Genomic DNA, 23,379 nt, shown 5'->3' on the forward strand with positions numbered 1-23,379 from the left:
CTGGAATGGACTAGAAAGGAATGGAATGGAATGGAATGGATTTGAATGGATTGAAATGGAATGGAATGGAATGGAATGGAACGGAACGGAGTAGAGTTGAATGGAGTGGAGTGTAATGAAATTGAGTGGAGTGGAATGGAGTGGAGTGGAATGGAGGGGATTGGAGTGGTTTGGAGTGGAGTGGAGTGGAATGGAGTGGAGAGGAGTGGAGTGGAATGGAGTGTCATGGAGTGGAGTGGATTGGAGTGGATTGGAGTGTAGTGGAATGGAGTAGAGAGGACTGTAATGGAGTGGAATGGAGTGGAGAGGAGTGTAATGGAGTGGTATGGAACGCAATAAAGTGGAAAGGATTGGAGTGGAATGGAATGGAATGGAGTGGAATCAAATGGAATGGAAGGGAATGGAGTGGAATGGAATGGAATGGAATGGAATGCAGTGGTGTGTAATAGTGGAATTGAGTGGAGAGTAGTGGAAAGCAATGGAGTGGAGTGGAGAGGAGTGGAGTGGAATATAACATAATTGAGTAGAAAGGAGTGGAATGGAGTGGAGTGGAATGGAATGGAGTGGAATGGAATGGAGTGGAATCAAATGGAATGGAAGGGAATGGAGTGGAATGGAATGGAATGCAGTGGTGTGTAATAGTGGAATTGAGTGGAGAGTAGTGGAAAGCAATGGAGTGGAGTGGAGAGGAGTGGAGTGGAATATAACATAATTGAGAGGAAAGGAGTGGAATGGAGTGGAGTGGAATGGAATGGAGTGGAATGGAATGGAATGGAGTGCAATGGAGTGGAATGGAGTGGAATGGAGTGGAGTGGAGTGGAATATAATATAATGCAGTGGAAAGGAGTGGAATGGAGTGGAGTGGAATGGAATGGAATGGAATGCAGTGGAATGGAGTGTAATGGAGTGGAATGGAATGGAATGGAATGGAATGGAGTGGACAGGAGTGGAATGGTGTGATGTGGAGTGGAACTTAATCGAGTGGAATGGAGTGTAATTGAGTGGAGTGGAATGGAATGGAGTAGTGTGGAATGGAATGGACAGGAATGGAATGGAATGGAATGTCGTGGAGTTGAATGGAGTGGAGTGGAATGGAGTGGCATGGGGTGAAGTTTAATGGTATGGAATGGAATGGAATGGAATGGAATGCAGTGGAATGGAATGGAATGGAATCGAATTTAATGGAATGGAGTGGAGTGGACTGGAGTGGAGTGGAGTGGAGCGGAATGCAATGGAGTGGAGTAGAGTGCATTGGAGTGGCATGGAGTGGAATGGAAAGGAGTTGAGAGGAATGGAGTGGAATGGAATAGAGTGGAATGGCATGGAATGGCCTGGGTTGAAATAGATAGGAGTGGAGAGGAGTGGAATGGAGTGGAGTGGAGTGGAGTGGAGTGGTGTGGAATGGAGTGGAGTGGAGTGGAGTGAAATGGAATTGAATGGAGTGGAATGGAATGGAGTGGAGTGTATTGGAATAGAGTGGAATGGAACGGATTGAAATGGAATGGAATGGAGTGGTGTGTGTTGGAGTGGCGAGGAGTGGAATGGAGTTGAGTGGAGTGGAGTTGACTGGAGTGGAATGGAATGGAGTGGAATAGAATGGAATGGAATAATTTGGAGTGGAGTGGAATGGAATGAAGTGGAGTGGAACGGAATGGAGCGGAATGGAAGGGAATGTAATGGAATTTTGTCTAGTGGATTGGAATGGAATTGAAAGGAATGGAATGGAGTGGAATGAAATGGAATGCCATGGAATTCAATGGCGTGGAATGAAGTGGAGTGGAATGGAATGGAAAGCAATGACATGGAATAGAATGGAATGGAATGGACGGCAGTGGAGTGGAGTGGAATGAAAGGAGTGGAATGGATTGGAAAAAAGGGTAGTGGAATAGAATGTAGTGGAGTGCAATGGAATGCAGTGGAACGTAAAGGAATGGAATGGAATGGGGTGGAATGGATTGTAGTGAAATGGAGTGCAGTGGAGTGGAATGGAATGGAGTGAAAGGGAGTGGAATGGAATGGAGGGGAATGGAGTGGAATGGAGTGAAGTGGAGTGGAATGGAATGGAATGGTGTGGAATGGAATGGAATGGAATGGAGTGGAATGGAATGCAGTGGTGTGTAATGGAGTGGAATTGAGTGGAGTGTAGTGGAATGGAATGGAGTGGAGTGGAGTGGAATGGAATATATTGGAGTGGGAAGGAGTGGAATGGATTGGAGTGGAATTGAATGGAGTGGAATGGAATGGAATGGAGTGGAATAGAGTGTAATGGAGGGGAGTGGAATGGAATGGAATGGAATGGAGTGGAGTGGTGTGGTGTGGATTGGAACTGAATCGAGTGGAATGGAGTGTAATTGAGTGTAGTGGAATGGAATGGAGTAGTGTGGAATGGAGTGGACAGTAATGGAATGGAATGGAATGTCGTGGAGTTGAATGGAGTGGAGTGGAATGGAGTGGCATGGGGTGAAAATTAATGGTATGGAATGGAGTGGGATGGAATGGAATGGAATGGAATGGAATGGAATGGAATGGAGTGGAATGGAATGGAATGGAATGGAGTGGAATGGAATCAAATGGAATGGAGTGGAGTGGATTGGAGTGGAGTGGAGTGGAGCGGAATGCAATGGAATGGAGTAGAGTGGATTGGAGTGGCGTGGAGTGGAATGCAATGGAGTCGAGAGGAATGGAGTGGAATGGAATAGGGTGGAATAGAATGGAATGGCCTGGGTTGGAATGGATTGGAGTGGAGTGCAGTGGAGTGGAATGGAGTAGAGTGGAGTGTATTGGAGTGGAGCGGAATGGAATGGAGTGGAGTGGTGTGGAATGGAGTGGAGTGGAGTGGAGTGGTGTGGAATGGAGTGGAGTGGAGTGAAATGGAATTGAATGGAGTGGAATGGAATGGAATGGAGTGGAATAGAGTGTAATGGAGGGGAGTGGAATGGAATGGAATGGAATGGAGTGGAGTGGTGTGGTGTGGATTGGAACGGAATCGAGTGGAACGGAGTGTAATTGAGTGTAGTGGAATGGAATGGAGTAGTGTGGAATGGAGTGGACAGTAATGGAATGGAATGGAATGTCGTGGAGTTGAATGGAGTGGAGTGGAATGGAGTGGCATGGGGTGAAAAGTAATGGTATGGAATGGAGTGGAATGGAATGTAATGGAATGGAGTGGAATGTAATGGAATGGAATGGAATGGAGTGGAATGGAATCAAATGGAATGGAGTGGAGTGGATTGGAGTGGAGTGGAGTGGAGCGGAATGCAATAGAATGGAGTAGAGTGGATTGGAGTGGCGTGGAGTGGAATGCAATGGAGTCGAGAGGAATGGAGTGGAATGGAATAGAGTGGAATAGAATGGAATGGCCTGGGTTGGAATGGATTGGAGTGGAGTGCAGTGGAGTGGAATGGAGTAGAGTGGAGTGGATTGGAGTGGAGTGGAATGGAATGGAGTGGAGTGGAGTGGTGTGGAATGGAGTGGAGTGGAGTGGTGTGGAATGGAGTGGAGTGGAGTGAAATGGAATTGAATGGAGTGGAATGGAATGGAGTGGAGTGTATTGGAATAGAATGGAATGGATTGGAATGGAATGGAATGGATTGGAATGGAATGGAATGGAGTGGTGTGTATTGGAGTGTAGAGTAGTGGAATGGAGTGGAGTGGAGTGGAGTGGACTGGAGTGGAACGGAATGTAGTGGAATTGATTGTAATGGAGTAGAATGGAATGGATTGGAATGGAATGGAATGCAGTGGAATGCAGTGGAGTGGAGTGGAGTGGAATGGAGTGGAGTGGAGTGGAGTGGAATGGAGTGGAATGGAATGGAGTGGAATGGAGTGGACTGGAATGGAATGGAGTGGAATGGAGAGGTGTGGAATGGAATGGAGTGGAATGGAGTGGAGTGGATTGGAGTTGAGACGAGTGGAGTGGAATGGAATGGAATGGAATAGAATGGAATGTAATGGGATATAATGGTGAAATGAAATGTGAGCTGAGATTGTGCCACTGCACTCCGTCCTGGGTGACAGAGTGAGATCCTGTCTAAGGAAAGGAATTGAAGGGATTAGAGTGGAATGGAATGGAATGGAATGAAAATGAATGGAATGGAATGGAGTGTAGTGGTTTGGAGAGGAGTGGATTGGAGTGGAATGAAGAGGAATGGAATGGAATGGAATGGAAAGGAATGCAGTGGAGTAGAGTGGAGTAGAGTGGTTTGGAATAGAATGAAATGGAATTGAATTTAATGAAATGGAATGGAATGGAATTGAATGGAATGGAATGGAGTGGAATGGAAGGAAACGGTCAAATGAAATGTGGGCTGAGATTGTGCCACTGCACTCCAGCCTGGGCGATGGAGTGAGATCCTGACGAAATAAAATGGAATGGAATGGATTGGAAAGAAATGGAATGGAATGGAATGGAGTGTATTGGACTGGAGTGGAGCGGAATGGAGTGAAGTAGAATGGAAGGGAGTGGAATGGAATGGAATGGAATGGAATGGAATGGAGTGGAATGGAATGGAATGGAGTGGAATGGAATGGAATGCAGTGGAGTGGAGTGAAGTGGAGTGCAGAATTCCTCAATAAAATACTATCAAACCGAATCCAGCAGCAAATCAAAAAGCTTATCCACCATGATCAAATCTGCTGCATCCCTGGGATGCAAGGCTGGCTCAACATACACAAATCAATAAATATAATCCATCATATAAACAGAACCAACGACAAAAAATATATGATTATCTCAATAGATGCAGAAAAGGCCTTTGACAATATTCAACAACTTTCATGCTAAAAACTCTCAATAAATTAGATATTGATGGGACGTATCTCAAAATAATAAGAGCTATTTATGACAAACCCACAGCCAATATCATACTTAATGGGCAAAACCTGGAAGCATTCCCTTTGAAAATCTCAGTTACGTTTCTTTTGGATATGTGTGTGAGGAAAGGGTACCTACAAACTACCCTTTTAGTTAAATGCCAAATACAATAAATATTAATACCTACAGTCCTCATGTTGTAGATTATATCCCTCAACGTGTTAATTCTACATATCTACAACTTTGCATCCTTTGAATTCTGTATCTCCATTTTCTCTTCTCACCCCCAGCCCCTGGTAACCACTGTTTTATACTCTATCTCTGTGTATTTAAGTTTTTGTTGTTTTTGTCCTGAGAAGTTTGTTGGGACTTTCAACTAGGAGATAATATGTTCTGAGTCTTGGGTATCTCAAATGATAGCAGGTAAGAAGTTTTACTTGTCTGGAGAGCAGAGTGCCAGTGCATAATTTTATGCAGAAGAGGGAATAAGGAGAATTCTCTACAATTTGAATCAGAAATATGGCTCATATTTTTATGTACAACAATCTCTAAGGCTTCTTGGAAAGGAACTAGCTGCCTGATTTTTTTTTCATTTGAATCCACTAATACATGAAGAGGATGATTCTCCCATACCAATCACGAGAATGATATCTGCAGAATCAAAAGTTGAAATCCTATTATCCTAGAACTTTTTTCAGAAAACTTGAACATGTATTAAAATGTCATGCTGGTCATATATTTTATAGCAATGAGGAATTTACTTATTATATACTTTAGCTTTTTAGCCCTTTCCCTGCCACCAGAAATGTTTCTTTTGAATCCAATATGGTCCTCAGGGTTTAAGAATGTTAAGGAATGTATAGGGGTTTCTTTTTTCTTCTTCTTTTTTTTTTGTCAAGCTATTGTATATTTTTACTTTACCTGTTTGGGTATGTAGTTACTATTTGTTTGGACTCTCATACCAGAAAAAAAATCATAGTGAATTTTACATGTACGGAGTCTACATTAATCTGTACAAACTGACAAGTTTAGAATATCAAAGTCAACACTGTAAAAAATAAAGTGATATTTTGTCTGGTCTATCTCCTTGCAAATAAAACAACAATAAATTCTGTATTATTATGAAATATAAGAGCTTGAAAATTTTTCAAGTGCCTTGTATAGAATGGCCTTCGAATTCAAGGTATAAACTACAACAAAACACTTTCGAGATCTAGCTTGATTGAAGAGTGCATTCTTACTCATTTATATATTCTCTGCAATTTCTGATTCAAGATATTTCACAATTCTAAAGGAAAGCCAAAATAGGATAATAATTACAAAACAAAATAAAAAGTAATTGAGGAAGATAACTGAGCAACTTATTCTTGACAACTAGCTTTTTAACACACAGAAAAGTGCACTAAAAATACTGCCTAGTTGTTTAAGGTAGGCTGAGATCTGACTGTATCCCCTAAGTGAGTGTAATAAAGAAAAAATTACCTTTGAGGGAGCACAGTGGTTAAATTTAAAAGATTTATTGTTTAACCTCAGGAAGACTTTCAGTAACTTTTTAGAAAATGTATACATTTAATGGAAGACATGCTATGCTTCTTGTAAGAATTTGTTCCAAGTCACTGTGTATAATTAATGGCTTGTCTACATATTTTTTCAATAAAACTGTTCATGCAGAACTTTAAGTAGGCACTTTCAGTACCAGAATGAATGCATCTTTGTGAAGATACCATTTATGTACCATAACATCCAAAGCATAATGAGGAGATTTTGATACACTGAAGATTTAGAACTGAGTTGGAAAACAAAACTTCAACATACTGTCTTGTCAGCACAAAGCAAATAAATTCATCACTGTAAGTTGAGATTTAAATTCACAAACTTATAAGCAATAAAATCAAAGTAATTTTATTATAAGTGTTTTGACACCAGATTATATTGGGTAAATAATTTACTTTCTAATCAAGCAATTGATATATATAAACCTGAAATAGAGAGTTTTGCCTTTTAATTAGATACATTGTTAAACAAAGAATGGTTGAAGCAGCAGTTGAGAATTATCTTTTTCTCTTTTTGCTGTTCTTACAAGGACAGTTTCTAGAATTGTTTTCAAAACAATAGAACAGAAAATTTCACTTACTCAATTTAACTTTTGTTAAAGTACTTTGCCAAAATTAGCAAACTATGAAAGGAAAGTTTGCCTTTTCAATATATATGTAAGTGGCAAGTAAAAGTTGTTCTTAAATCACGTGATCTCATAGAAATAACATGGGATAAAAAGAGTTCTGAAGGTGTTCAGGAAATGCCAGTCCTAAATGGATTGCTTTAGTGTACTGATTACATCGAACTGAAAATATTTGAAAAACAACAAACGCGGGACATGCTTTCGCTGCACTCCCTTTACGTTCCTCAAGAGAGATCCTCCAAAAGGAACTTTCAATACCAGAATGAATGTATTTTTGTAAAGATACCATTTATCTGCCATAACATCCAAAGCATGATGAGGAGATTTTTATATACTGCAGATTTAGAACTGAATTGGAAAACGAAGCTTCAAGATACTGTCTTGTCAGCACAAAGACATTCATCTCCTTCCTAGGAGTTTCATCAGCCAGGGAAAATTGACTCCTTATATCACAGGAGACAAGACTAAGGGTCCATACCACACCAAGACAGACTGCCACAAACTATCATCTATTGTCCTAAGGGTCTGGTCATCTTTCCCAAAAGTCATTTGCTCCCCCCTAAGTTTCCTACATTCTTCCTCCTGCCTTCCCTATAAGCTCCCAAATCTCACTGGGGTTTTTTCTTGCTGGTGTTTTGTTTGTTTGTTTTTTGTTTTGTTTTTGATTCCACTTTTCTTTCCTGTGATTCCCCCATGCGTGTAATAAATGTGTATACCTTTTCTTCTTTTGACATGCCTGTTATCCATTTATTTCATAGACTCAGTTATCATACCTTCACAGGGTAGAGGGAAAGTTCTCCAAGTCCTACAGTTCCAAAAGAAAATAGCTAGTAACTGCAAATTCAAAAGTCATATAAACTTAGAGACAAAGTTAACTTCTTATACGATATGTTCAGAAAGAAGAGGTGTGTTGCACACCAAGGGATATTTCCCTGGTCTTAGCTCCTAAGTTTCTCAGAGAAGAAGCAGTTACTACTACAGAAGTTAAACACCTGACTCCCAAATTATAAAAGCCTAAGTGTTGATTTTAAATCATTAATTGTCACCTGTGAATCATAAAGTCTGAACTCTTTAAATTGCAAACACACATATAAAAGGGATTCTTATACAAGGATCCATGAGTGGAACTGCAAAGTTTTGTCAAAATCTGTATATATGTTTTCTTTTTAAGGATCGTAGATTTCAATATATGTTAAAAGATATCTGGAGCTAGTAAAGATTAATAACCATTTTCAGTTTCGTGCTGAAATTGGCAAATCATGGCTTTTCTCCCTCCAACACACCCCCTCCCGCCCCAGCACACCACTGGTTAATCTTTATTTTCATGAGAGAAAAAGATGTTTCATACTAATAAAGGTAAATTATACACTTGTTTGTTTTATACTTTTCCACCTCTTAAGCTTCATATAAGTTTTAATAATATATAATTGAATACATTAACATTTAGATGTTAGTAAACTAATAACAAATGTTCATTATTTCTCTTGAGTAGAGGAATACAAATTTTGCACCCATTGTTGTATAGAATGATTTTAAAATGTCATTCAATCCCTTAGAAGTTTAAGATTTTTTTTTCAAGAATTTATATATAAAATTTTTACTTAGAAACAGATAGCTCACAAAAAGTATGGGTTTTTTTTTCTATTATAACTAAACTATTCCACTCACCAAGATGCTGAGACATCCTACTTTCTGGTATTTTGAAATGAAAACAAAACACAAGAATGTGATGATGAAGCAAGTGAAAATTAAAAGGGTACAGACTTTAGAAGTATCATAAGCTAAAAATAAAGTGAAACAAATCTGTAAAGGAACCAAAAGCCCAGGCAGATATAATACAGTAAATTATGAGAAGCTAAAAAAAGAGGGGGTGACAAACAATAAAGTGAGAGTCTCTGATAAAGCCAAAACTATTTGAATGGCAGTCAACAAAACAGAAGAAAAAAATGAGACTCATAACAAGGCAGAACTATGGAAATGCATCCCTGGGGGTAAGATAATAGAGTTGTGAATTAGTGGAGGCGAATCACCAATACTGGCCAACTAAAGCCCGCTAACATAATTCAAAGGATGGAGAAATTCTGTAGCTGAAGATAAAAAGTCTGAAATATATTATGGTATAGTCAAATGAGTGTCATTTCTAATATACACACTTATTTTTCAAGAGTTGATAATATGAAGTAAAAATTTAGTATGCAAAGTTCAAATTTTCCACTTGTTGAGTAATTCATTTTTATTAAATATTTTCCAACAATTAAACTAAAGTGGTACCAGAACAGAGTAGACATTCTGAGCTTTCACTTTACAAAAGCTACACATAAATCTACATACTTTTTAAGGGTATAAACAAAGTCAGAGCCTGTGTGATATTTCAATAAACAATTGGAGAAAAATTTTATTTAAGAATAGATTATATACATATTGACCTCTTTGAGATCCTTATTTTTTTCTTGTTTGTGTGTGTGTGGACATATGTTTTCATTTCTTTTTTTAAATTATTATTATTATACATTAAGTTTTAGGGTACATGTGCAGAACGTGCAGGTTTCTTACATACATATACATGTGCCATGCTGTTGTGCTGCACCCATTAACTCGTCATTTAACATTAGGTATATCTTCTAATGCTATCCCTCCCCCCTCTCCCCACCCCACAACAGTCCCCAGTGTGTGATGTTCCCCTTCCTGTGTCCATGTGTTCTCATTGTTCAATTCCCACCTATGAGTGAGAACATGTGCTGTTTGGTTTTTTGTCCTTGTGATAGTTTGCTGAGAATGATGGTTTCCAGCTTCATCCATGTCCCTACAAAGGACATGAACTCATCATTTTTTATGGCTGCATAGTATTCCATGGTGTATATGTGCCACATTTTCTTAGTCCAGTCTATCATTGTTGGACATTTGGGTTGGTTCCAAGTCTTTGCTACTGTGAATAGTGCCACAATAAACATACGTGTGCATGTGTCTTTAGAGCAGCATGATTTATAATCCTTTGGGTATATACCCAGTAATGGAATGGCTGGGTCAAATGGTATTTATAGTTCTAGATCCCTGAGGAATCGCCACACCGACTTCCACAATGTTTGAACTAGTTTACAGTCCCATCAACAGTGTAAAAGTGTTCCTATTTCTCCACATCCTCTCCAGCACCTGTTGTTTCCTGACTTTTTAATGATCGCCATTCTAACTGGTGTGAGATGGTATCTCATTGTGGTTTTGGTTTGCATTTCTCTGATGGCCAGTGATGGTGAGCAGTTTTTCATGTGTTTTTTGGCTGCATAAATGTCTTCTTTTGAGAAGTGTCTGTTCATATCCTTTGCCCACTTTTTGATGGGGTTGCTTTTTTCTTGTAAATTTGTTGGAGTTTATTGTAGATTCTGGATATTTGCCCTTTGTCAGATGAGTAGATTGCAAAACTTTTCTCCCATTCTGTAGGTTGCCTGTTCACTCTGATGGTGCTTTCTTTTGCTGTGCACAAGCTCTTTCGTTTAATTAGATCCCATTTATCAATTTTGTCTTTTGTTGCCATTGCTTTTGGTGTTTTAGACATGAAGTCCCTGCCCATGCCTATGTCCCGAATGGTATTGCCTAGTTTTTTTCTAGGGTTTTTTATGGTTTTAGGCCTAACATGTAAGTCTTTAATCCATCTTGAATTAATTTTTGTATAAGGTGTAAGGAAGGGATCCAGTTTCAGCTTTCTACATATGGCTAGCCAGTTTTCCCAGAACCATTTATTAAATAGGGAATCCTTTCCCTAGTTCTTGTTTTTGTCAGGTTTGTCAAAGATCAGATAGTTGTAGACACGTGGCATTATTTCTGAGGGCTCTGTTCTGTTCCATTGGCCTCTATCTCTCTTTTGGTACAAGTACCATGCTGTTTTGGTCACTGTAGCCTTGTAGTATAGTTTGAAGTCAGGCAGCGTGGTTCCTCCAGCTTTGTTCTTTTGGCTTAGGATTGACTTGGCAATGCAGGCTCTTTTTTCATTCCATATGAACTTTAAAGTAGTTTTCTTCCAATTCTGTGAAGAAAGTCATTGGTAGCTTGATGGGGATGGCATTGAATCTATAAATTACCTTGGGCAGTATGGCCATTTTCACAATATTGATTCTTGCTACCCATGAGCATGGAAGGTTCTTACATTTGTTTGTATCTTATTTCATTGAGCAGTGGTTTGTAGTTCTCCTTGAAGAGGTCTTTCACATCCCTTGTAAGTTGGATTTCTAGGTATTTTATTCTCTTTGAAGCAATTGAGATCCTTATTGTGAGAGTCAGTTCAGAATCTGGGGTTTTGTTTTGTGTTTTTGTTTTGTTTTGTTTTGTTCTGAGATGGAGTCTCTCTCTGTTACCAGGCTGAAGTACAGTGGCACAGTCGCGGCTCATGCAACCTCTGCCTCCCAGGTCCAAGTGATTCTCCTGCCTCAGCCTCCCAAGTAGCTGGGACTACAGGCACGTGCCACAATGCCCAGCTAACTTTTGTATTTTTTTAATTAGAGATGGGGTTTCGCCATGTTGGCCAGGATGGTCCCGATCTGTTGACCTTGTCATTTGCCTGCCTCAGCCTCTCAATGTGCTGGGATCACAGACGTGAGCCACTGTGCCCAGCCCAGAATCTGGGTTTTAACTAGATTTGCCATTATAAAATGAAATGAAATGAAAATCACCTGTCAATATCTGTAGCAGTGTTATTGTTGGGGAGCATGCACGTTTGTTTGAGCTTATTTATACATACAGAGCTGTTTAGCTTAATATTTAAATTGAAAATTTTTAGTATTTTTAGAATGTTTTAGATATTTTGATGAATAAATTTTGTGTTAACAAACTACTATTAAAAAAATTATATGTTATATATTTCTGAACACATTGGCAGATGTAAATGACAGTTATATTCACACAATCAGTTTTTCTTGCACAGAATTGACATTTTGTCAAAAAGTTAAAATCTTTGAAGTGTATTTTCTGTCCTCATCTTTCCCCTTTTGAGCATTTTTCCCCCTGGGTTGGTTATAAAATGTTCCCTAACTTCAGGCATCTGATTAAATTTTGGGTTTTCTCCCTTCCTACCAACTCATATGGATTGGTAATGATCTGATAGAAGACAATTGCCAAAAATCAATCAAATATATTTTAAATTAAACTTCTCCAAGATAATATTCATTTTATTCTTTCTTTAATTGCTGAGTGAGGAATAATTGTTCACTGACCCTTAAAATCCTAAAACTTAATCAGCTCACTGGAGTGGATGAATGTATATTTGTCCAGATGAGAATGCTTAAGGTCTACTTCAAGGAGTTCATAATAGTAAACATGTCCTTTTCTTCCATCAGAAGCTTCATCCTGGATCTTTTCATCCTTATTTATCTACTAGCTCTCCTTCTCCAAATACACTGACTTGGAACCCCAGTTTCAGTGGTGGACTGCATGGATTTGATTCTAAGCTATGCTATAATGAGAAAGTAGCTGTAACCCTATTCTCATTTTCTTCACATGTAATATAGAAATCATCATCAGACAATATACAGATAGGGGCAAGTTATTTCACAGATAATAATAGGTGAAAATGGAGAGTATGTGGGTGTAGACATGGCAAAGTGAGTTTAAATGGTTTCAGGAGTCTGTGGAAGTTGTCTTTGGATGATTCAATGTTCTCAGGGAAGCACAACCAAAAAGACATTGAGGATTTCTGGGGAAGTGTTAGGGATTAGAGACAGAATAAGATACAAAATTAGGTAAATTAGAGAGTGAATAGATTGGAGCATATGTAGTATGATTGATTGATAGGCAGCACTGAGATTCTCATTTTCAAGTGGGATATTTTTCAATTTGATCCATGTAGCTAGTTGCTCAAATATATGTGGGGATTTGGTGGAAATTTGGATCTAACCAGGGTTATTTTCCTGGTTAGGTTCAGCAAAGTGAAAGAGAAACAAGGAAGTTGAAGTTTCCTGGGAATGGTTGGCCATGGAATTTAGGCAGGAGAACAGGAAATAGAGTACATCAAGTTGGTAAGGGTCATTGTGAATATGATAAAATAATAGTTTGGAGGTCTCAGAGAGATTGAAAAATTTTATGTCAGCGTATGAAAGGGAATGATTAAAGGAGGAGCTCAGAGAATGGGATGAATGAAATTATGACTACAGAGAAGTTGCTATTATAAGTAACGATGATGCTTCACTCACTCCGTCTGGAAGTGTGGTCCCTGTGCTAGCAACATCAGCATCACCTGGGAACTTACTAGAACTGCACATTCTCAGGTTACCCCCCCAGATCTACCAAATCTGAAATTCCAATAGCAGGCCTCAGCAATCTCTTATTGTAACACAACTGTAGGCAATTTTGAGGCACACAGTAGTTAGCACAACTGGTCTAGGGTATGTCCTATTTGGTCTTCCTCCTCAGTTCACAGTACAGAGCTCCTAAAACTTGAAATTTCCTGATAGAGATGAGAGGACCATCCTTTACTAGTCATAAGTCCCTCTTAGCCATACCTGAGTTTATGCTATTGACATGACATGAGTGGTGGCTGGAGACCCGTATAGCTTCAGGGTGGGTGCTGGACATCAGAAACATGAAGGCATAACTAGATGGTTGAAACTGTCAGCCCTCTCCTCCATCACCTCTGAGGTGCTGGGAGGGTGATACAGTGACATACTTAGAGGTCATAAGGCAGCTTTGTGCCCCTTTTCACCATACCTGGCCCTATGTCTCTCTTCTATTTGACAGTTCCTGATTTGTATCAGACAGTAACTGTAAGCAAAGTGCTTTCTTGGGTTCTGTGCACCATCTTAGCAAATTATAGAACCTGGGGAAGGAATCCATGGAAGTCCTAATTTATAGAGAGTTGGTCAGGAGTATGGGAGGCCCACAACTCCTCTCTAATGGTGGGGGCGCAGTCTTGTGGGCCTGAACCCTGAACTTTTGGGATCTGATGCTATCTCCAGATAGATAGTCTCAGGATTGAATTGAATTGTAGGACACCATTTGGTGTCCTGAGAGTTGAAGAATTGATTGGGGTGAGACTAAATCCACAAATTTGATCTCAGAAGTTTGAGTAGAAATATTTCTGTTGGAAAACATTATCATTAGATCAAAGGTGTTCATAGAACTGAGAGATCAAAATGGCAAAGGGTCATCTATGATTACACATTGTTGACATAAACTAGAATTAAGACAAGAGTATGTAAAAGAGAGTTACATTGAGCCAGGGATAAAAATAGTCAATCAATTGATTGATTAGAATTTAGTAAATGCCATTTTTTAAAAAATTAATCTTTACTTAATTAATGGAGATACTTATCTCCATTTTGACTTTAAATTTATAATTAAAAAATTGCAATTTTATCTACTTTCCATAAAAGGAAACTGAAAAGCAATAGTAAAATGCTTCGACAGAAAATCTAACCTTCTTATTCCCAAGACGAAGAATGGCCAACTACCTTAAGCACAAAGTTAGAAAAACTTTCATAATTTTTTAAGTTGCCATATTTTATAGCTTTGAACAAGTTGAATTGTTAACTAGACCGCCCAGAGAATGGAGCCATCTAATATAATTTCCTTACTATTTAGATAAGATTTTGTTGTTGAAAATCTTAATCATTTTTAATGACCCTGTTTTCAGAGCCTGATATTAATGATTCGTGAAACTCATTAAATGTAGTTATGCATCTGATTTGAAAATCATGAGGGAGATTTTTGGTCAGATATGCATAGCAAATCTATGTCACTAGACATATGTCCCTGCTACCTATGTCACAACATTTATGTCTACTCTTGAATTGAGGTTTTGCTACGTTTTATTTTTGAGGTTTAAGAATTATTTGTTTAGGTATCTGGGTGCAGTACACCAGCATGGCACATGTATACATGTGTAACTAATCTGCACAATGTGCACATGTACCCTAAAACTTAAAGTATAATGATAAAAATAAAATAAAATAAAATAAAAAAAGAATTATTCATTTAACTGACGGAAAATTGTATTTCTCTTGTTAGAATAGAGCCCAATTTATCTTTTCTATTTTTCATGGAGACATGAAAGGATGTGAATTTGGAATCAGAGAAACCTGAGTTCCACCATGCTTTCTTCCTCTTGCAATCCATGAAATCCACAGTGGGTTAGTGGATATTACAAAACCTCTGGTCCCACCTTATTAAGATGGAAAAAAATAATACTAATTGAAAGAATGAATGTGATAATGAGAAGAAATGGCATCAATAAAGTTTCTGGAACACAGTAAGTTCTAACAAATGCTAGTTCTTTTCTTTCATTATTCAAAATCTAAATAGAAGCCAGTTGGTAATTCCAAGATAATAGTATGAAGACAAAAAAAAAAAAAGTTTGTTAACTGACCTTCAACCATTGAGGCCTTATCTTATAGAAAGCAAAATTAACAAATATTTTCTCCCTTCTACAAATGTACACCCTCTGAGAAAGAGAGACAGTGTTCCAATCAAGATGATGAAAGTATTCTGGGCACACATAGGAAGGGAAGAAGAATAAGAGAGAACCTTTAAAAAGACAATTTTAGATAGGCACCCTATTTTTACCGGCAATAACATTTTTTAGAACTTACGGCATACAAAATAGACCTTAAATGGACTCAGTGCCGAAAAATTTTTATAAGGGTGCTATATTTTCTTCTATGGTAAATCTAGGAACCAATAAAATAGCTTTGGTAATTCACTCATTACATTCTTTCCTAACTAATCTATTTACATTATAAATTTTGTTGATATGCTGTGCTTTTGCATTAATAATTCTCATGTGTCTCATTTGTGAATACATGAAAACTAGTTGTAAAATAAGGAAAATGTAATTTGAAACATCTTCAAAAACAGTTGCATAATTTAACAAATGTTTATAAATTTTCATCCTTACTCTAAAACCATAGATATCCTAAAAGTGATTGAAGGTAAAATGATTTCTTTAAATAACTGGATTTCTCACCTTGAGTTATTTTATCTCCATACAAACTGTAGCAGTGTTATACAATGGTTAAGAAGAAATTACTTCCAAGTGAGAATAAAGATACAGCTTATTAACACTTAGTTTTGTGGATGAGACCTGAAAAATTAAACTTTTCTTCTAGAGACAAGTTGGAGTTAGTTGTGTATATAGAGTGTGAATACATAGTGTCTATATTTTACTGTCATTATTTAAACAGAAACATGTAATTTGCACTTCAAAAACCTACTACAAATTAGCTGTGTCATTTGGAAGTGTCAAAATTATCTCATTAATGATCAGATAGGCTTTTTGCTCATTGTAATGAGATATTCCTATAAACCAAATTTGAAAGACAAAGACAGAGTTTGGAGTCTTTAGTACTTGGTAAAATCAGTAGCTCTATTTAGGGCTATATTTGCAAAATACTATTCCTACTCAAGCATATTATTATTTGCAAGGCTCTTCACAAATGTTGACCACAAAGATGTTTCTACCTAACAGAAATAATTATAGTTACATATAGTTGTCTAGGAATATCTTAAACATGGGATACTAAAATAACTTTCAAGAACAAGAAGAAATGTTATACCAGGCATTTTTGCAACTAGTGCTCTATTTCAGTGCAATATTTGTGGCAATTAAAAACATAAATGACTTGGATTTACAGCTAAGATATCAAAGGAAAAATATGCAAAGGCATGATTATTTTATAAATGTGCCACATATGTGACTTGAGGTACAAAACCTCTAAGTTTAAAATTGTCTTTTTAAAAAAGAAATCAAAGCAGACAAGTGGGCAATAAGTTATGGATACTATTATAGGGTACCCTGGTAAACTAGTAGGAAGAAGACTTTTGGTACTGAAAATTCCAATTAACCACATGCCTCCATTAAGGCCATGATCACTGCCAATTTTTACTCACAAAGGCTGGAGCTAAAGTTATGTGGAATTCCATATGTGTCTAAACCATAGATTTATCAATTATCACTTAAACACAACTTGGAGGACACTATCCAGAATTTGTAGGGCTTGGCCTTATTCTAGAGAAACATACACTGGAATAGGCAGTTGGATTTTAAATTCAGCCTTAAATCTGTTGAAAATAATGCATTTTTTTCTCAGAGATGAGATATTGTCCAACTCTCTTGACTTATTTTAGATTTGATATTATACAGTTCGAACACCATGGAGATTTACTAATCTGAATGAACACATACCAAATTAGTCTTTGCTCCAGTCTCAAAATCTGAGATTAATTCTGGCTGTTGAAGAAATTTTCCAGGGTTAGGAGTACGCTTCAATGCTGGTGACCGGTACTACTTTCTGGTAAACTATAGACGACATGTGCCCTTTCACTGCCTAAACTCACTTTGTAGAACACCATTAAATGAAACTTATCACCAGTAATTTGGGAGGCTACGGTGGGCAGATCATTTGAGGTCAGGAGTTTGAGACCAGCCTGGCCAACATGATGAAACCCCGTCTCTACTGAAAATACAAAAACTTATCCAGGCATGACGGGATGTCCCTGGAATCCGAGCTACTTGGGAGGCTGAGGCAGGAAAATCGCCTGAACCCAGGATGTGAAGGTTGCAGTGAACAGAGATGTTGCCATTGCACTCCAGCCTGGGTGACAGAGTGAGACTTCATCTCCAAAAAAAGGAAAAAAAAAGAGAGAGAGAGAGAAAGAAAATTATCAGTGTTCAGTGACTGTTTTTTTTTTCATGCTGATAAACTATTACACAGAAAAGGAAAATTTTCGTGCTGATAAACTATTACACAGCAAAAGAAATGTATCCATAATGGACAATTAAAAGGGCTATACAATCTCTCTCACTGTATGATTCTGGTTTTTTTCTTTTTCTTTTCTTTTTTTCTTTTTTTTAAGACAGGATCTCACTCTGTCACCAAGGCTGGAATGCAGTGGCTCTATCTTGGCACACTGCAACCTCAGCCTCCTGGGTTCAAGCTATTCTCCTGCCTTAGCCTCCTGAGTAGCTAGGACTAGACGCATTCACCACCACGCCCAGCTAATTTGTGCATTTTTAAAATACAGGTGGGGTTTTGCCATGTTGCCCAGGCTGGTCTTGAACTCCTGACCTCAAATGATCCTCCCACCTCGGCCTCCCTAAGTGTTGGCATTACAGGCATAAGCCACCAGGCTTGGCCTGATTCTGTTTTTTAACACAATTCCTATTACTTCTGTTTTAATTTTACAAAGCCATAGGTTTTTAATCTGAGAAACCTTTGAGAAAGCATCCAGATAAATTTATAAATAGAAAAATAAATTCAGATACATAGAATTAAGTTTATTATCTAATTAGTGGGTGGCAACTGAAAAATTTTCAAGTTCCATAAACTGAAGTGAAAGGATCACTTTCCTGAAAATATTACAAAGGCTTGATAATTACCTGGATTGTACTAAAACCTACACAATCTAGTATAATCTATAGCAGCAATTCATAAAGACAGCTTCACTTACCATGTAGAATTTATACGTACACTAAATTTAAGGAATGCATTACTTGTTATTGGAGAAGGATAATAACTCCCAGCAGAACTGATTTGCATGAATGCCTATTAAACTATCATCGATGTAGAAATTAAAAGTTAAGCTATTCAGCCCCAGATGTGTGAGAGACAGAGAAAATCTTCAAAAGAGTTCAGCTACCAAATCCCTTCCTCAATAGCTCTTTGAGTCTCAAGACAGTTTCAACCACACACAGCCTCAGAGTCTTATGGTCCAAACAACAATTGACTGCAGCTCTAAAGTAAGAAAACATTTGAAAAGAAACAATCAAAGATCTATGCCAAGTTATGGTCAAGGAGGTCCACCTACTGGTGGGTGAGCATGGCAAGGATAGGGACTAAGCCAAATGATGGGTTTACCAAAACAGAAACAAGAGAAGCCAATGGAAACAGAGTCCAGGTTATAACAGGAGCCCAGGCACTTGATGTGGGAACCCTATTTGTCTCATTTAGCAGCTAGAGTTTTAACGTCCTATGAGGCACAGCTAATGCCCTTCATTATTATTTTTTGTAATTGACTGCATAGTTTAGAACTATGCCTTGAATTTAATATCTGTCTGTTGAAGAAGAGAATAATGATGAAAATCTGTCCACAGGTTCTGTGCAGTACTGAAGAGCAACTTCAGCTCTTGAGGTATCTATCAGAAGTCTTACTCTCTAAAAAGCCTCTGGTTAATTACTGATATAGGTTGCTGACAATTTCACTCTCACAATGTAGGGGAAGCAGGAATGTTATCTGGCCTCTTGGCTCCTCTTCCTTTGCTTTCCACAGATCTCTCTGCTGGTTCACAGAGGAATAGTTTCGTGGCTCTCAGTTCATTTTGCAATTCTGCTAGAATCTCATTCCATCCTCAATTGTAACTAGCTTGTCCTTCACCCAACGCTTATTTATGGAGGGACAGATAGCAAGAAGAAATCGCACTCTGGATTACAAAGTGGGAAGACGCACCCCTTGGCCAGAATGCCTGCCTCCTATGTTCATGATGGATATTTCGAATTGATCTCAGTACTCTTTTCCATTGAGCCCATGTCCCAAATTGGCCGTGAGTTAGGGAGAGGGCTCTAGAGTGGGAAAGATGTACCCAAAACTTCCCTAATCTATCAAGCCTAAAAAATTAAACTTTCAATTCAACATCCCTTGTTTCTCCAACTTGGAGTGCCTGATGGTGTGGGAAGCCCCTACTCATAAAAATTCATAGTTGAAGATTGTTGGTAATTTTGCCCAACCCCTTCTTTTTTTGTTATACTTTAAGTTCTAGGGTACATGTGCACAACGTGCAGGTTTGTTTCATATGTATACATGTGACATGTTGGTGTGCTGCACCCATTAATTCGTCATTTACATTAGGTATATATCCTAATGCTTTCCCTCCCCTAGCCCCTCACCCCACAACAGGCCCCAGTGTGTGCTGTTCCCCTTCCTGTGTCCATGTGTTCTCATTGTTTAATTCCCACCTATGAGTGAGAACACGCAGTGTTTGGTTTTTTGTCCTTGTGATAATTTGCTGAGAATGATGGTTTCCAGCTTCATCCATGTCCCTACAAATGACATGAACTCATCATTTTTATGGCTGCATAGTATTCCATGGTGTATATGTGCCACATTTTCTTAATCCAGTCTATCATTGTTGGACATTTGGGTTGGTTCCAAGTCTTTGCTATTGTCAGTAGTGCCTCAATAAACTCCTTCTTTCTTTGCCTAGTTACAGCTCAATGCAACCTCCTGGCAGGCCAGCCTTAAGCCCAGCAGTCCAACCATGCATCTAAGCTGAGTTCTCATCAGAGCCAACTTCAATTATAAACAACTGAGATGATGCCAGAGGCCAGAATCCCTGAGAACCCAATTTGCTGTCATCACGATGGCTGAAACAAGGTGTTTGGCATCTAGAAAAGCTGATCTGTAGGAAATTTCCAATAGAGTTCAATTTTTCTAAGTTTAAAGTGTACAATATCATCAAGGTCAGACACTCGAGATAAAACTGGGCTTGCATTTAAATATAATAAAAATATTTGAAGAATAGTAAGAGTGGTGACTACTTTTACACAGGAATGTTTTAAATAAATTGTTTTTTTCTTCTGCCTTTAAAATTTTGTGATTTGTCAATGAGATGTTGACATATTTTTAATGAAGCATGCCTTGTAAAATAATAAATGAATGAAAAATACACAGTAATATTCACATCAACAAAGCTAGAAGACTGTATGTCTCAAGAGGCTCCATCATCTACCCAGTGGCCACTTGACCAAATTAAGATCCAAATACCAAAAAGAAAAGTAATTAAAATTTGTGTTGCATGCCTTATAAGACCAAACCTATAAAATGAGGGGAAACTTCACAATTACTTGTAATTTGCTCTGTGGAATTGTAACAGATGGATTATAAAGACGATTCCATGATAAACATCTAAATGTGGTTACTACCTTCTGTGCTTTCTTGGTTCATATTTTTATTGTTTTTTTTCTTTATAAACAGATAATTCATTCCTATCTATGGCAATGCAAACTTTTCAGATCATGTGTGATAAATAGTTATCCAACTTTCTAGATGTCCACCCAGAGCTGCTTCCATGTGAAGAGGTGGAAACGGATTCTGTGCATGATACTGGTTAGGATTGGGAACTGTTTTTTTAAAGGAGATTTTAAAAATTAGTTTTCCTTGTACACATAGCCATAATATTGTGTTGCTAATTGCCCTCTGGGAACAAAGTCATACCAATCACAAATATATTGCCTAAAGTGGGAGGCTTATTACTCTGCTGTGAATTCCATCTCCTATTATGTTTTAAAGATGCTACAAACTTGAGACATTACTATGTAGATGACATTCCCAGCAAATCCCCAAACAACACTTAATGAGATTTCAAATACCAGGATCATGCAACAGTAAAAGATATAAGGAAATAAAGAAAAGCACAGTATATGTGTAGAAGGCATTAAAACACAAATTTTATAATTATGAATGCATATAATAAGGAACAAGTTTTACTCTAAATAGCAATTAAATCAGAACTACGATACAGGGAATAAAAGTGAATATTAAACCATTGTACTGACAATAACAGAGCCCTTTTTCTGCTGCGTGATGGAATTTAGTGTTTACTAAGGAAGAAAAAAATGCAAGATATCTTAAATTTGGTACTTTCCAACAAATTTAAGAAATGTGTACACACTTGAGGAGACTTAAGAAGTCTCTGACTAAAACACTAGAAAAGAAAAGCAGTGAAAAGCCAAATAACTATTACTCAACAATAACGACATTGGTTACTATTATATTAATATTAAACACACTATTAAGCAACAACATTTCAGTTACTCACTGAGCCCAAAGTCATTTTTCATGAACCATTCACAACACTGATAACCTATTGAAAAATGATTGAAAACAAAAAACTTATTGCTTTCCAAGTCCTTTTAAAGCCTTCTCATGTGTCATTTCATATAATCCTTATAACGAATCTATGGAGTATATACTGACTTTATCTCTGTACAGAAAAGAAAACTGAGTCATATTCAGAATAAGTTGCAAAGTTCCCCAGATAATCAGTGTCATAGGTGAAATTTGTTGTCACAGTGTACTCAAGTGTAATTTAGGGAAGCAGTACAAATGATGGTTGAAAGCACAGGTTCTGGGGTAAATAGCCTGAAGTCAAAATCTAGTTCATATCCTCAGTGGGTGTGTGATCTTGGGAAATTTCCCTTAACTCTCTGTGTCTTGGTTTTATAGTTTCATCCATTTTTGCCTCTCATATGAGGTGGTGAGCATTACACTAGTTTATGCTTCTAGGACACTGAAAACGGTACCTGGCTCTTGATAAATATTACAAATTTTGTTTCATTTTCTTCACCTTGAGTATTTCATGGCCAGATGGAAATCAATGTCAATATGAAAAAATGTTCATAATTCAACAGGAAGAAATACAAAACCATATAAACAACTTTGTTTTACTGGCAAGTGTATTTGGAAGCTATGTCAAATTGAGAAGGGAAAGGGAAAGCCTCTAAGGGCATCGATTAATCAATGACCGAAAGCTGATGAGATTTGTCTGGAATTTTTTTTGGAGACTCTGAGACTTAAAATTTTCACAAAAGAAGGAGATGAATTGAGTAGTGTGGAAGAGACATTTTCTGAAGTCAGCTGAGAAAGGAGAGACAAATATGGTAAGGGGAAAATGGTATGAAGTAATAATATCTATGAAGTGCTTTCTAAAGTATAACACATGTAAATTATGTTAAATGTAAACTATCATGATTATATCATTACTGTCTGACTGATACAACTATATCCACCTCAGTTAGCCACATAAGATCAATTTTCCTATACCTTAGCGAATACCAGTGACCTCCAGTTCAGAAACAGCATAAATATCTATCCACAGCTGAGCAGACACATACAGCTAGCTACCAGATGAAATAGGCTATATCATAAAATACTATTGTTTTCCATTTTTTAATTGTGGCAAAACACACTCAACAATTTGCATCTTAACCACTGTTAAGTATACAATTCAGTGTTATTAAATGTATTCACAATGTTGTGCAAGCATCACCACCACCCATCTCCATAATTCTTTTTGTCTTGTAAAATTGAAATCCTGTACCCACTAAAAAGTGACTCCCCATTCCCTGCCCTCCCAGGGCAACTACAGCTTTACTTTCTGTCTTGATGAATCATACAATATCAAATGCAATCTTTAAAATATTTAAAATCTTTTGTCTGGAAGCAAAGTGGAAGTTAATATCAATGGCTATGCCTTCAGTGAGTTCTGAGACCACATTACAATGTAGTTAACCATTTATCTTTTATTATGTTCTAGACCTATTATTTCTTCCTGGCACAAAAATATCTTCTTTGTAGATTATGGCATTTACCTCTATCTCCACACCATTTTGGTCTCTCATCCACAGATCATCAG

The 23,379-nt window shown here is 37.6% G+C and overlaps 1 long non-coding RNA gene across 1 annotated transcript in view; it reads left to right on the top strand.

Annotated features, from left to right (window-relative positions):
• LOC134808399 (uncharacterized) overlaps nt 1-20,503 on the top strand; it is a 140,634-nt gene extending 120,131 nt beyond the window's left edge. The window contains exons 2-3 of the long non-coding RNA XR_010151292.1: nt 19,063-19,100; nt 20,170-20,503. This is a non-coding gene — a long non-coding RNA (uncharacterized LOC134808399). The remainder of the gene's footprint in view (nt 1-19,062; nt 19,101-20,169) is intronic.
• The last annotated feature ends 2,876 nt before the right edge of the window (nt 20,504-23,379 follow it).

Source organism: Pan troglodytes, chromosome 15 (assembly GCF_028858775.2).
Source record: "Pan troglodytes isolate AG18354 chromosome 15, NHGRI_mPanTro3-v2.0_pri, whole genome shotgun sequence".
Lineage (NCBI taxonomy): Eukaryota > Metazoa > Chordata > Mammalia > Primates > Hominidae > Pan > Pan troglodytes.